The sequence below is a fragment of the Orcinus orca genome, chromosome 2 (genome assembly GCF_937001465.1).
Source record: "Orcinus orca chromosome 2, mOrcOrc1.1, whole genome shotgun sequence".
Taxonomy (NCBI): Eukaryota; Metazoa; Chordata; class Mammalia; order Artiodactyla; family Delphinidae; genus Orcinus; species Orcinus orca.
In genome coordinates this window covers 179,397,248-179,411,731 of record NC_064560.1, presented here as the reverse complement: position 1 = coordinate 179,411,731, position 14,484 = coordinate 179,397,248, and the positions used below count along the sequence as shown (strand labels likewise).

General features: G+C 36.6%; 1 protein-coding gene across 2 annotated transcripts in view; it reads left to right on the top strand.

Moving 5' to 3' along the window:
- The window catches only part of CEP128 (centrosomal protein 128), a 453,164-nt gene that overhangs the window by 245,550 nt on the left and 193,130 nt on the right, over positions 1–14,484 (top strand). The window lies entirely within an intron of this gene.

The window sequence follows — 14,484 nt, the reverse complement described above, 5'->3', positions numbered from 1 at the left end:
GTAAAACCGATAGCTAGTGGGAAGCAGCTGCATAGCCCAGGGAGATCAGCTCAGTGCTTTGTGACCACTTAGAGGGGGGGGATAGGGAGGGTGGGAGGGAGGGAGACGCAAGAGGGAAGAGATATGGAGATATATGTATATGTATAGCTGATTCACTTTGTTATAAAGCAGAAACTAACTCACCATTGTAAAGCAGTTATACTCCAATAAAGATGTTAAAAAGAAACAAGTGTATGTGATACATTTATGTATGTGTATGTATATTTATACACCGAAGAATAGAGATGCTTTTGTGCAATCTTAGGACTGCACTCTTAGAATGGAGTCTCTGAGTATATTGCTCTGGAATCGCCACAATGTTCAGGAGCCAGCGTAGTTCAGGGGCACTATGAATATTTTGAATTGGACAGTTCTTTGTGGTACAGGATGCTCCCACCCACTGAAGGACATTTGGTTATCCCAGCCTCCAAACACTAAATACCAGCAGCACTATCCCTGAAACAAGAAAAAGGCCTCTACATCTTTCTTTTAGAGCTCTAGATGCCTTTCACAAAGCACCGGAAAGTGTTTTGCACTTACTTGTTTTCTTGTTTATATCCTTTCAGAAAGCTATGAATCACACTAGAGCATAGACCTTGTCTTAAATATATTGATATTCCATGATTTATCACAGCGTGTGACCCATAAGCATTTAATTTAATGCATGTTTATTCATCAGATGAAATGTAATACTAACTTTGACCTTTACCTAATTATTTGAATAGCATTTTCCTCAGACAATTATTAAGCAATATTGTGAAATAATTTATCCAGAGATATCATAAACTTTTTTTTAAATTATTTATTTTATTTATTTACTTTTGGCTGAGTTGGGTCTTCGCTGCTGCATGCAGGCTCTCTCTAGTTGTGGTGAGCAGGGGGCCACACCCTGCCGCGGTGCGTGGGCCCCTCACCGTAGTGGCCTCTCCTGCTGCAGAGCACAGGCTCCAGGCACGTAAACCTCAGCAGTCGCGGCACACGGGCTCAGCAGTTGTGGCTCGCGGGCTCCAGAGCACAGACTGAGCAGCAGTGACGCACAGGCCCAGTCGCTCTGCAGCATGCGGGATCCCCCCGGACTAGGGCTTGAACCTGCGTCCCCTGCATTGGCAGGTGGATTCCCAACTGCCAGCAGGGAAGTCCCTCATAAACTTATTTATTCATCCACTTATTTATTTATTCATCTTCGTGTCTTTATATCCTGGCTTATAAAACAGATTTACACCGAGTTGATTTAAATAAAAATATGCAACATTACAGAGTAATGCTGCCCCAAAGAAATGAGACACAAATATGAGCTACATATGTTACTTAAAAGCCATATTAAGAAAGGTAAAAATACAATGTGAAGTTAGCTTTCATAATATATTTTATATAGCCCGCTATATTCTAAATATGATCATTTCAACACATAATCAACATAAATTGAGTGAGCTTACATTCTTTTTTTATGGAGCTTTCGAAACCTGCCATATATTTTACCCATACAGCACATCTCAGCCCCAGCCAGCCACATTTCAGATGCTCAGTAGCCGCATGTGGTTCATGGCAATGTATGTGACAGCACAGCCTTAGAAGACCTTCTATATTGACTGTTGTTTCATCTCATCGTTCCTTTGATGAGAGATTCGTCTGTAGTAGTAGGATTCCTAGGATTATTGAGAACTCTTTAGGAAGTCCAAGGTGAAGAATGTAAACAGAAGCTCATATATTCTTATCTTCTCTTTATGAAAAATTTTTATATGTGAAAAATGGTGTAAGGCATCTTACAGTAAGACTATACCAGAATACCAAAATATGTGAAGGAAAATTAAAGATGTATAGAAATAATTTACATAGGTTAGCGTACTTGAGTTTTCTAATCTTCTATACATCTGTTTCAAAACAGATGGTAGTGAATAACACAATTATTTATGTAGCTGGGCAGTAGACAAAGATAACTTTAGCAGATCAGAAGGAAGGACATTTCAAGGAGGTTTATTTGCCTTCTTTACCTAGATTTTTCTGTGTGTTGAATAGATTTCAGTAAAGAATTTGAATAGTTATTAAATAGAGAGTTCATTCTTTGGAGCATGCAGGGCATATTGTCTTTGGTTTAGAGTGTAGAGCTTAGTAAATATTTTGCTCAGGTCAAGGTTATTTTCCATCCAGACTACAGAGTCTAAATTGCTTAGGCTCTGTTTCAACTGCCTAGACCAAGTTGTTTGGCTCCAGCTTTTTATTTTTCAAAAGTTAGCACCTTCTAATGAATTTGGAAGGGTTTTTATTAGTTACACAGGAAGTAAATGAAAAGGGACCTAATGTTTTCCGAGTATCTACCACATGCCAAGTTCTGTGTTAGACACATTACATAATTTCTCAGAGATAGTCTTTCATTTGAGATAGGTATTTTTATTCCTGATTTATTACCAAGGAAATTGAAACTCATGGAGGTTAAGTGACAGGCCTTTGGATCAGTGGATAATGTAAAGGGATTCCTTTGTAAAATGCGGCTTGACTGGGAGTGCAGGAATTACTGCCTCCTTACTCTGTCACATTCAACTGTGACCCATACCTGTCATTCACCACTCAGCAGCCTGGAGTAGTTATTTTGTAACATAAATTATACCATCTTATTACCCTACCTCAACCCTTCAATAACTCATGTACTTAGGGGGAAAAAAGCCAAGTTCTTTACCATGATTGGCAATATCCCTCCCAGTTTGGCTTCTATCTACTCTCCAGCTTTGTCCATTTCCCCTCTCAACATGAGCATTAAGTTCTAGACACATTTTATACTGGCTTTATTTTATTTTATTGTTTTGCCTTTTGGTACCTGGATTGCCATAATTGCATCCTAAACCGTTTTTCCCAACTTCATTTTCTTACTTTTCTGTTTCTTCTGCTAATGTTGCCAAATTGTAATAAATACCAATTGGTTTGACTTTCTAGCTCCATATCCCTCTCTTTGTTCTAAAGTATCTGATTTCCTGACTCACATAGACAGCTATGTAGCCAGGCCTGAGCTGGCCTGGTAGCTCGCTCCCCCTCACCACAGGGATTGTTTCAAGAGATCCAGTCTAGTCCATTCTGAATCCTTCCTTGATTGAAAATGTCAAGCTCAAAGTAGGAGAGCCTCCTTTTATGCTTTGGACATGGTATCCAAAGGTTACAAAGCTCTCTGTCAGAGATCATGTTCCATGTCAAGAGGAGAAAACTGTGATAGAGAAATAAGTCAACACTCAGAAAAAAACTAAAGACTTGAGACAAGGGATAGGCTTGCTGGTGTCAAGCCCTTTTACCCATGTATCCTCATTCGCGCCTGTGCCTTTCTTGATAAGATGCTGCCTTTCATTTCTTCCCTTTTGGCTTAAAATAGTGAACCATGGCTCTACCTCCCTTACAAGCAGAGTCTTGACAGATCAACATTCCCAATCTCATCCCTAAATACACACAGCAAGGGATTATCAGAATCCATTTTGTTTTCTTGGGTTAAATTAAAAAATATTTCTCAACATCACTACAAGATCATGTTGAACTAATTTTATTTAGTTTGGATATGATGATTCCACTTTACTGCTGTGTATTTTCTGTTTAGAATTTTTTCAGTATTCCTTCAATTTCTGAAAACCTAGAGAGGTAAGATATCTATGTGTGATATATACATATATATAAAATACAAAATGGTTATATACTTGTAGACTGTATCATTTTATTGCTAAAATTATTGTGTTTTTGTGCCTTATAAATTTTGGATCCATTGAAACTAGTTGTTTAATTTTTTTTTTGAGTCAGCCTTATTTTTACTAAAATTTAGAAGTAAATACTATGAAACTTTGTTGAAAAGATGAAAGTGATATAAATACCTATTAATGTGAAATTATCCCTATACTAGAATTAATGAATTGGCATTGATAATTTGTACAGACTTTTATTTATACTAGTCAAGTCATTGCTCTTGAATTGTGTGACTTGTTCATATTCTAGTTTAACTCACATGTTCAATTACGTGGGAAAATAACAGACTCACCATTCTGGCTTTGTTGTGTTACATGGAAATGAGGATTAGGAGATACAGGCTCTGCAGAGATGCATGTGCAATGGCATACTAAATTAGATCAATGATCCATTTGACTCAATATTCTGATTCTGATAATGGCCCCCATGTAGATGTTTTATTGGAAGCACAGTCCTTATGTTTCATTTGGTCATTTTGAAATTGAAGAGTATACTCTAAATATCTCTAATTTTTAAAAAATAATTAACCTGTATGGCTTAAAAAAATCTTTCTCAGTTGCTTTTATATTTTCAAGATACATAATCCTTCTTAGGGATGGTGCCCTACCACACATGCTACCATTCTCATCGTCTGATGCTCATGGCAGACATTACTAAAGTTGGTTTCCTCTGGGTCAGGCACAACTTCAGTATCCCTCCTAAAACATTGCTCTAGGTAGCCATTGCCAACTAATTTGAATTGACCCATGTAGTGAAATTTAGTTGTTAATATGTGTAGGAAATAAGTTCTAAATGTTACAGCTTTCTATCTAAACTGAAGATAATGGTTCTTCCTTCTTGCTTCAAGCATTCTATTTTCATTTGCTTTTTAAAATATTTAACTTCCAATTCTGCTAGTCACTCTGCAAGGCACAAATATCATTCAAAGTGAATGAGAGCAGAGTTCTTGCCCTTAAGAGGTTACAAATTTTGTGAACTATCATGACATGCTGGATTTGGCTATTATTTCTATCTCAAATAACCTTTTCTTTGCTTAAGGTATTTTGCTTTGCTCCTACAACTCAATGATGAAATGACAAATAACTCAATTAAAAAATGGGCCAAGGTCTGAATAGGCAGTTCTCCAAAGAAGATATAAAATGACTAATGAACACATGAAAAGATGCTCAACATCATTAACCATCAGGGACATGCAGATCAAAACCACGACGTGATACCATTTCACACCCACCAGGATAGCTGTAATCAAAAAGACAGATAATGGCTGTTGGAAAAGGTGTAGAGATATCGGAACCCTCATACACTGCTGATGAGAATGTAAAATGGTGCAGCCAATTTGAAAAGTCTGGCAGTTATCTAAAACATTAAACATAGAGTTACTGTAATACTCAGCTTTTCTATTCCAAGGTATATACCCAAAAGAAATGAAAACATATGTCCACGTAAAAACTTGTACATGAATATTCATAGCAGCCAAATGTTCATAATAGCCAAAAAAGAGTAGAAGGAGCCCAAGTGTCCATCAACTGGCGATTGGGTAAATAAAATGTGGTTTAGCTATACAATGGAATGTTATTTAACAATAAGAAGAAATCATCACTAATAAATTTTACAATATGGATGAACCTTGAAAACATTAAGCTAGGTGAAAGGAGTCAATCACAAAGAACTACATATTGTATGAACCCATTTATATCATATGTCCCTGATAGGCAACACAACATTGTAAATCAAGTATACCTCAATTTAAAAAAAATAAATTGAAAAAAATGTCCCCAGTAGGCAAATCTATAGAAACAGAAAACAGATTAGTGGTTGCCTAGGGTCAAGGTGGTGGAGGGAATGGGCGAATTCGGATGTGTCAACTAGGGTACACAGGGCTTCTTTCTGGGATAATGAAAATGTTCTAAAATTGTGGTGATGGTTGTACAGTTTTGTGAGCACACGTAAAGCCATTGAATTGTACATGTTAAATGGTGATTCATATAGTGTATCAATTAATCTGTTAAAAACTAGGAGTGTTATTTAATTTCTATTCTTTCCTTCACTATGCATATCTAATTCTTTAAACAGTTTATCAGCTCTACCTATAAACTATATTCCAAAATTGCCTCTTTGTATAGTCTTGGTTCAAAATCAACTTTTGCCTGGATATCATTGCAGTGACCTCCTAGGTGGTTTATACCTGTCTACACTCTTGCATTCATGGAATTATTTGTTTCATCTACAAATATTTGCAGGCCAGGCAGAGTGAATATTTTTAAACTGATGATGATATGGGTAATATTAATGCTAATGAAATAGCAGTGAAGTCATTTTACAATTACTGTGCCACGTAATACTCTAAGTATGAAAATATTCACTCATTTAATCCTTACCACAACTCTATGCTGTAGTTGCTGTTACTGGTCCCCATTTTATAGTTGAGGAAACTCAGGTACAGAGAGGTCAAGCAATTTGCCCGAGGCCATACAGCAAGTAAATGGCTGTTATATAAAGTAGATGAAGGCATTCCTTGGCTTAACATTCACTCAGTTTTTTTGCCCCTTTTTATTTTACTAATTTCTAGTTTGAGAGTCTCATTCTTTTCTTGGGCCATTTGTACTTGTTCCTTTCTCTCTTTTTTTTTTAAAGCTCTTACCCCAGACTTTTCCTTTTGCCTATCACCTCCACGGGAAAGCTATCTTCAATAATTCCAACTTGCTTTCACATTTTCATATATTTTCTTCATTGCTTCTATCAGTGTTTGAAATTATCTTATTTTTAATCATATAAGCTTTGCCCCTGCCTAGTAGAATAATGCCCGACAAACAGTAAGCGTTCAAAAATTATTTGTTTATTGACTTGTGGGAGGTTAGGATTTTGTTTTCCAAAATGTGGCTGAGGCAAATTTTCAAAGGATGAAGCGCATGTGGGAAGACTATTTGATGCCCTAATGACTTGAAATAATATTTTTCTGCTATTATTATAATTACTTTTTAAAAATAAAATAATCCTATGTAATTGATACCTTTCCAAGTGTCATTTTGACCGTCAGTTGGTTTAAGTTGGGAGCTGGCCTTTTGATAATACAGTATTTGAGTGACTGGACAATACTGCTATTTTTAAGATGTTCCATGTTTTTTAAGGTATTAATGTGCTGCGTCTAGGATATGGTCTGATTTTCTCAGGTGGAAGTGTGAGTAGAAAGTGTGAAGGCGTGAGGAAACACTTTTCAGCTCTTGGTTTTATGGGGGCTTTGAAGTGATGTAGCTACAGTCAGCATGGAGCAAATATGAGAGAGCTTGGGTAATTTTCTAGGTCGCTTCCTGTCTGATATTAGTTGATTCTAAGTTAGCATTGAGAAACCCTGCTGTATCATGCCTTCTATTTAGTTGGGCCCACACACATTAGCTCATGTGTGCTAATGCATACGCACAGAAACACACCTTGTTTATATTTCTAATGAGAGAAATAGCCTTATGTGTGTGTGTGCATATATTATTACTCCTTGAATGAGTGATGCAACCATGGACACTCATGTGGAAAGTTAAAGATTCCAATTGTGTACACACATCCTAAAGAAAACATGGGCTTCTTGAGAATTATATTGTACAATTAGATGTCTGAGATTTACATTTTGATATTTTGCTGGCCTCTGCTATATTGAAAAATAATACAATATTCAGTATATTCTTACAAGTAGCTTTATTTTTTCAGAATATTAAAATTGGATCCCATGTGCATAAATAATATTCATAGAATTGAATTTGCTAACTTTTCACTACTCAGCAGAGTGAGACAGATAAACACTAGGTGCTAAAAAATAGAATAGGAAACTGCAGCATTGAATGGCTAGGCTCCAGTTGCTTTTACATAGTTTCTAATAACCAAGATTTTCCATGCAGCTGACTCTTGATTCTTTGTGCAGATCGGGTGGTTGTGGGATGATGAATGCAATCGACATAAAATTAGAAACAGAATCGCTATTATTATTTGCAAGCTTCTCTTTTTTCCAGTACCTGTAAGTGATGCTACACAGAAGTTATTCTTATTTAAAAACTTTTTATGTTTTAAATACATACACAAAAAGAAACCTACTATGTGCAAGGCTGGGGAGATTCAAAGAATAATAAAACCCTGACCCTTCCCTAGAGGAGGTTATAGCCCCATAGTCTAGATATTCACTTCAATTTGCCTTTGGATATATTGCTGTAGATATTAAGAAGGTGCTGTATACACACATGATGAAAACACTGTCTCTGCCTGGATGAGTTGGAGGAACGGAAAGCTATTTCAATTGGACTCTGAAGGTTAAATAGGAGTTTGACAGCTGAAGAAGTAGACAACTGAAGCAAGCTATACAAGAGTCATAGACTTCTGAAAAGGCCATGCTTGCCCAGGAAATAGGAAGGAATTCAGGAAGCCAAGAATAGAAAATGGTTTCCTTAGATGAGGGGCAGGAGTAAATTTCAGCAGAGGAGAAGCGGGAGAGGAAGAAGGAAATAAAATGAGCGTGGAAATGTGGTTTGGGGGCTTCCCTGGTGGCACAGTGGTTGAGAGTCCGCCTGCCGATGCAGGGGACACGGGTTCGTGTTCCGGTCCGGGAGGATCCCACATGCCGCGGAGCGGCTGGGCCTGTGAGCCGTGGCCGCTGAGCCTGCGCGTCTGGAGCCTGTGCTCCGCAACGGGAGAGGCCACAGCAGTGAGAGGCCCGCACCGCAAAAAATAAAATAAAAAAAAAAAATTATATATGTATGCATATATATATATATATATATATATATATATATATATATGTGGTTTGGTATCAGATTATCAAGAGTTTTTTATATTAACTACCAGATGTTTTCTGGGAATGAGTGTGATGATTCTTCTTACTTATTTGTAGAATGATGCTAGGAGCAATAGAAAAAATGCTCTTCCTCTGTAATGGCTTCTGTATAAAGTGCTTTTCTTGATAGCTATTCTATTAGTAGTAGTAATAATACTGTAGCTACTACTACAGTATTACTACTGCCAATAAGAAGCTACAGTATTGTTCAATTTTAGTATACCTGTGTCTACATTGATTGCCCTGTGATATGATTAAATTTTGTATTCTTTCCAGATAGGGCATTATCTGGCAAAAGATGGAGTTCGTTTAACCTTGAATTTTACAGTTTAGAGTTTGTAGGTTATATGGCATTTGGAAGTAGACTGCTGGTCCAACCTGAGCTGGATCTAATGGGGAAATACAAGGCTCAGGGAAAGTGCACCCTTGCTACTGATTTGGTTATTTGTCATTTCAGGATATTCATGATGGAACAGCTGATGTGTTTCTGATTGAGATAGGTTGATTGGCAGAACTTTAAGAAGGCTTCTAGTTGAACAGCTGTGGTAGTCCTTGAGATCTTGTGATCTCGAGCTGCCTTTTGAGGATACATCTGAATGCTTGCCTTGGGTTTTCTACTTCAGAACGCCTTCTATGGGATGAGACGTATATGGGGCCATGGATACATGGCTACCCACTCATAAAGCCAGTATCTCCTTTTTCTAGACCATACTCTGCGTAGTAGACCCCAGAATTCTCTGATCAAACTGCCAGAGTCTACTTGGAGGAAAAGTTCAGGCCCTTTCCCTAGATCGGTCTTCGCAAGGACAGTGTGAATACCTCTAGGCTCAAGAGGCAGCTTAAGAGTAGCTGTCTGAGGGGGCAGCAGAGGTCAGATGTGTGCAGTGATTTCTGCACTCGTCTGCCTGAGGCCCCTTAGGGTGTTAAATGGAATCTGGGGTGGGACGGGAAGGGCCCAGGCTCTAGAGCCTCCTTTTACATCCATGAAAATGTTAAGAAAAGCCTGCCTGGATCTGATAGGGTCAGCTGGAAGTGCAGAAGCTGAAATGATCAAGAGGCTTGTCATTTTGAGCTCTTTAGAGAATGTGTACACTACTTTTCATTGGAGTTACCTGCCTCAAACCCCTTATTGTGTTGGAGGCAGATTTTAAGTCTAGTTTGATTGTATTTTCAAACTTTTCTACCCTCTTATATTCAATTTCCCCCCCCCAAAGTTTCAAATTAAAAAGTTTCTTTCTAAAGAGGATTATTGAATTATCCTATTTTGCACTAATTCCTTAAGATGGCCATGTGTAATCATTGGAATTAGACTAGAAGGAACAAATTACTTTCATGTACTTGCATTTGTAGTAGAATAAGATAATAAAAAATGCATTGGCATGCAAAGAGTTAAATAAGGTAATACCATTAGGCCTGTAGAATTATTCTCACTCCATTTTAAAAAACAAATGCACTACTACTGCAATTTCATGTATATTTTATGCTATAGCTTCTTGCTTATGTTTGAAGGGAAATTGTTTTATGTCTTATTTGATGCTATATTAGTATCATATTAGTGTGGTAAAACTATGTATACACACATAGTTTATATATATATATATATATATATATATATATATACACACACACTGTATGTAGTCTCATATGTCAATTTTCAGACCACATTTTAAAGGGAATGTTCTTTTTCCTTCATTAGAAAGAAAAAGAACAAGTAATAAAGGACTGATTTAGAGTAGTTACAGGGAAGGTGTCCTAAGTGGATTCATTGGTTTTATATTGCCTCAGTTCAACATTTACCTCAGTCTATATAAACAATGAAAATCATTTTTGGAGATCAGAAAAACAAACAAACAAAATTAGATAACTTCTCCTGTAAGCCAAAAGAGCTCTTTTGTTTTGGGGTGCTATGCTTTGTTTTCTAAAGGGGATGGATGTTTATTATATTTGGTGAGTTATCAAGATTTACTTTAATGCTCTGGAGTATGCAAGTTAATGATTTTAGCCTGTAATTTTTTTTATCACTTTAAAGGAAACTATTGGACAATTTGAATATCCGATGGTTTATTTCACAGTCATGTTATGGTCTTGCAATTGTTTTATGTAAATGTTTTGTTGGAGTTTGCACATTGTCAGTTCTAGTTATTCTAAATCACTTTTGATTTTTTAAAAATTCTGCTCAAGAAAATATCCAATTAAAGTCCATGGAATGTGCCTGCGGTAAAATATCTGACTAGTTATGGGGTGTTTGAGCTGGGTGGTATGTAGATCCAACAACAGGGGGTTAATTAGATGATTTTTGTTTTCAGAGAACTTTATAAGTGGCTTGCTTTATTTTGTATTCAGTTGTATACTCCTTAATGAGAGTATGTCAATAGAAATATCTATTCCTTTAATATTTATAATGTTCTAGAATAACTTGAATGAAAGTCTGGGAAATTAGGTTTTATGATATGGACAAGTTATTTTTACTTTTTTACAACAATATATTTTTCACACTTATTATTTCAATAGGTGGTACAGACTATATATATATATATAATGCACACACACATATATATGAATCCAGTAAACTCTGAAATAGATGGGAATAGATATATCTTGTTTCTTAGTGTTTAATCAGTATTTCTTAACTTTTCTTCTATACTCAATATGTTATATTGATTTCATACTATAATTGTGGGATCTCCCATGAGAAAAAGTCAATAAGATCTGTTGCCTAGTAACAGATTATCAAACAAGGCAGATGAGAAGAACACAAAAACTGTTTCAGTGTGTGTTTAAAATCCTTTGGTAATGGAGATTATGTTTGCACCAATTTACGACATGATTTCATCATTCTGAGATTGTACATATCTACACTTAACAAATAGCTGTGTTTTGCAAATAGCTATAGGTATAGAATATCTGTTTCTGCCTCCCCAAAGGTCAAGGTTCAAAAATAATTATTAGTCCAGAATTAATTGTTGTACTGGCTATTTTTTTTTAAACAAGAGAACTCTTGTTTTATCCATTCTCTTATTCTTAGTTACTCTCCTAGTTTTTAGATATGCCACATTGCTCTGTAGTTTGAAATAGAAAGATGACAGTCTAATTGTGGCATTTGTGAATTGTTTATAGAGGCAAATGTGAAATACATATTGATCCCATTACAGCTTTCTTACAGCTCCACATTATGCTTTACTTCTTAATGTCCTGTGTACAATTAGAGGATCCTACATTGATCAGATATTATCCTTAAGCAAGGCAGATGTTTCATTTGATATTTCACTTGTAAACTATCAAAGTTGTTGGTAATAAGAAATTGAAGCATTCAGAAAAAAATCCAGTTGATAGAATGAAAGTGAAGACTCTATTCATTTATCAAAAAAGAAAATAAAATACCTAGGTGTAACTAACCTTAACAAGACATGTGAAAACCCATATGAGGAAAACTGTAAAACACACCTGAAAGACATGGAAGTATACTGGAAGAAGTAAGAGGCATACCATTTTCTCAGATAGGAAGACTCAAATATCATAATGATATCATTTATTTCTAAATTAATTTATGACTTTAATGCAAACCCATATGCATATAATCTAATTTTTTCCTTTTTTTAAACTTGAGCTTGGAAAGCTAATTATAAAATTCATTTGGAAGAAGGAAAAATCATGAATATCCAGCAAAATCTGAAAAAGAAGAGCAAGGGAAAAAGGTAGTTCTAAACCTATCTAAAACAATAATTGACAGACCAATGGAACAGAATAGAAAATCCAGAAATAAACCCAAATGCTTGAAGAAATTTAGTCTACAGTAAGGTTGGAATTTTAAATCAGTGCAGATGTATAGACTTTTTAATAAGTGTACTGGGATAACTGGATATCTATATGGAAAAATATAAAATCAGATCCATTCCTGATGCCATCCACTGAATATTTTTTAAATGGATCAGATTTCAGTGTAAAAAATGAAATTATACAAATACTAGAAGAAGCATGGGCAGTGCCTCTATAGTCTGGCAGTAGGCAAAAGTTACCTACTAGCTAAAATTCAAGGGCAATGGGGATAAAACATTGATATATTTGATTGCATAGAAGGTTTTTTTTGTTTTAGTTTTTTGTTTTTTATGGCTGAAAAGCCTCCACTATAAGCAAAATAAAGAGACAAATTACAGATTGGGGAAAATATTTGCAAGTCTTACCATATACAGGAGTTTATATCCCTATTATATAAACAGTGAGGCTGGGAACTGTGAGGAAACAGGCTCTTTTATACATTGCTTGTGGGAATGAAAAATGGTACCCTTTTGAAGGTGCCTTTGAATCTAGTTAATTTTCATAAGCACTTACTTTTGACTCCTCGATCCTACTTCTAGGAATCTGTGTCACAGATACAGTGGCAACGATACAAACGCCCACTGCATAATGCTGTTTTTTGCATCACTTTTTAATAGCGAAAGAGGAAATAACCCAGTGTCTATCAGTATGGGACTGGTTGAAAAAAGAATGTGTAGTAATGTGCAGCAATGAAGAGAAATGCCTCTTCAGTGTCTGGTATCCGGGCCGGGAGAATTCAGAGGCTAGGATTGCCTACAAGAGAATCTTTGCGTCGCTCCATTTCTTCACAGCATGGCAGCCTCAGGGCTCCTAGCACCAGTGTCCCCGGGGGAATAGTGCAGAAGCTGCATTGCCTCTTCTAACCTAGCCCCAGAAGTCACACAGCATCACTTTCCTGCACCCTGTAGGTTACGAGCTACTCAAGCCTATTCATATCCAAGGAGGGGGACATAGCCCTCCTCCCACCTCCCATGTTTCACCTTTCCATGGGGGAAGTGTTGAAGATTTTCAGGTGTTTTCAGAACCACCATGTCCTTTATTCTTTGTGAAGTAGTCTCGCTCCCTCTCTCACACACATATGCACAAAATTGAATCTGAGTCTGATCAAGGTTCTAGATCTTATTTCCAATGTATGGTAAATATATAGGAATCATTTCAATCAGCAGAAGTCAGACTGTGGAAAACTTTACAAGACAGAAGATCTGTTTTCTCAACCAAAAAAATTAGGAGAATAAAAAGAGCTGGAAGGAGAATCTATAGGTTAAAAGAGATTTCAGAGGCCTATCAGTCAACACAGTGCATGAAATCGCATTGCATGATCCCAAAAAACATGAAAAAAAAGGACAGGGAAATAAGAACACTGCGTAATAGCATTCGTGATATTGCTATTAAAGAATTTTTCTTTTAGGTGTGACTGAGGTGCTGTAGTTATGGTTTTTTTTTTTTTTAATCTACATAGTCAATCTTTTTAAATTTATTTATTTATTTATTTTTGGCTGTGTTGGGTCTTCGTTTCTGTGCGAGGGCTTTCTCTAGTTGCGGCGAGCGGGGGCCACTCTTCATCACGGTGCACCGGCCTCTCTCTTGTTGCGGAGCACAGGCTCCAGATGCTCAGGCTCAGCAGTTGTGGCACACGGGCCTAGCTGCTCCGTGGCATGTGGGATCTTCCCAGACCAGGGCTCGAACCCGTGTCCCCTGCATTGGCAGGTGGATTCTTAACCACTGCTCCACCAGGGAAGCCCCTGTAGTTATGTTTTAAACAATAAGAATCATTTTATTTTAGCCAAAAGAATGTTCAAAATAAATATTTACTGATGACGTGATATAGTCTGGTGTTTGCTGCAGAATAATTGGAATGGGGTGATGCAGATGGCTTTGGTGTATGTGAAAAAGATTGTTCAGGTATTGATAAAAGTTGTAACTGGGTAATGTGTATGTCAGTTCATTATACTGATCTAGCTCTTTGCTTTTGAATAGGTTTGAAAGTTTCCATAATAAAAAGGTTTAAAAAGGAAGGAAGAAATGAGGCAAGGAAGGAAAGAAAGAAAGGGTTGGAAAGATTGAGAAAAGGGAAGATGGAATTAATGTAGCCGAAATTTTGG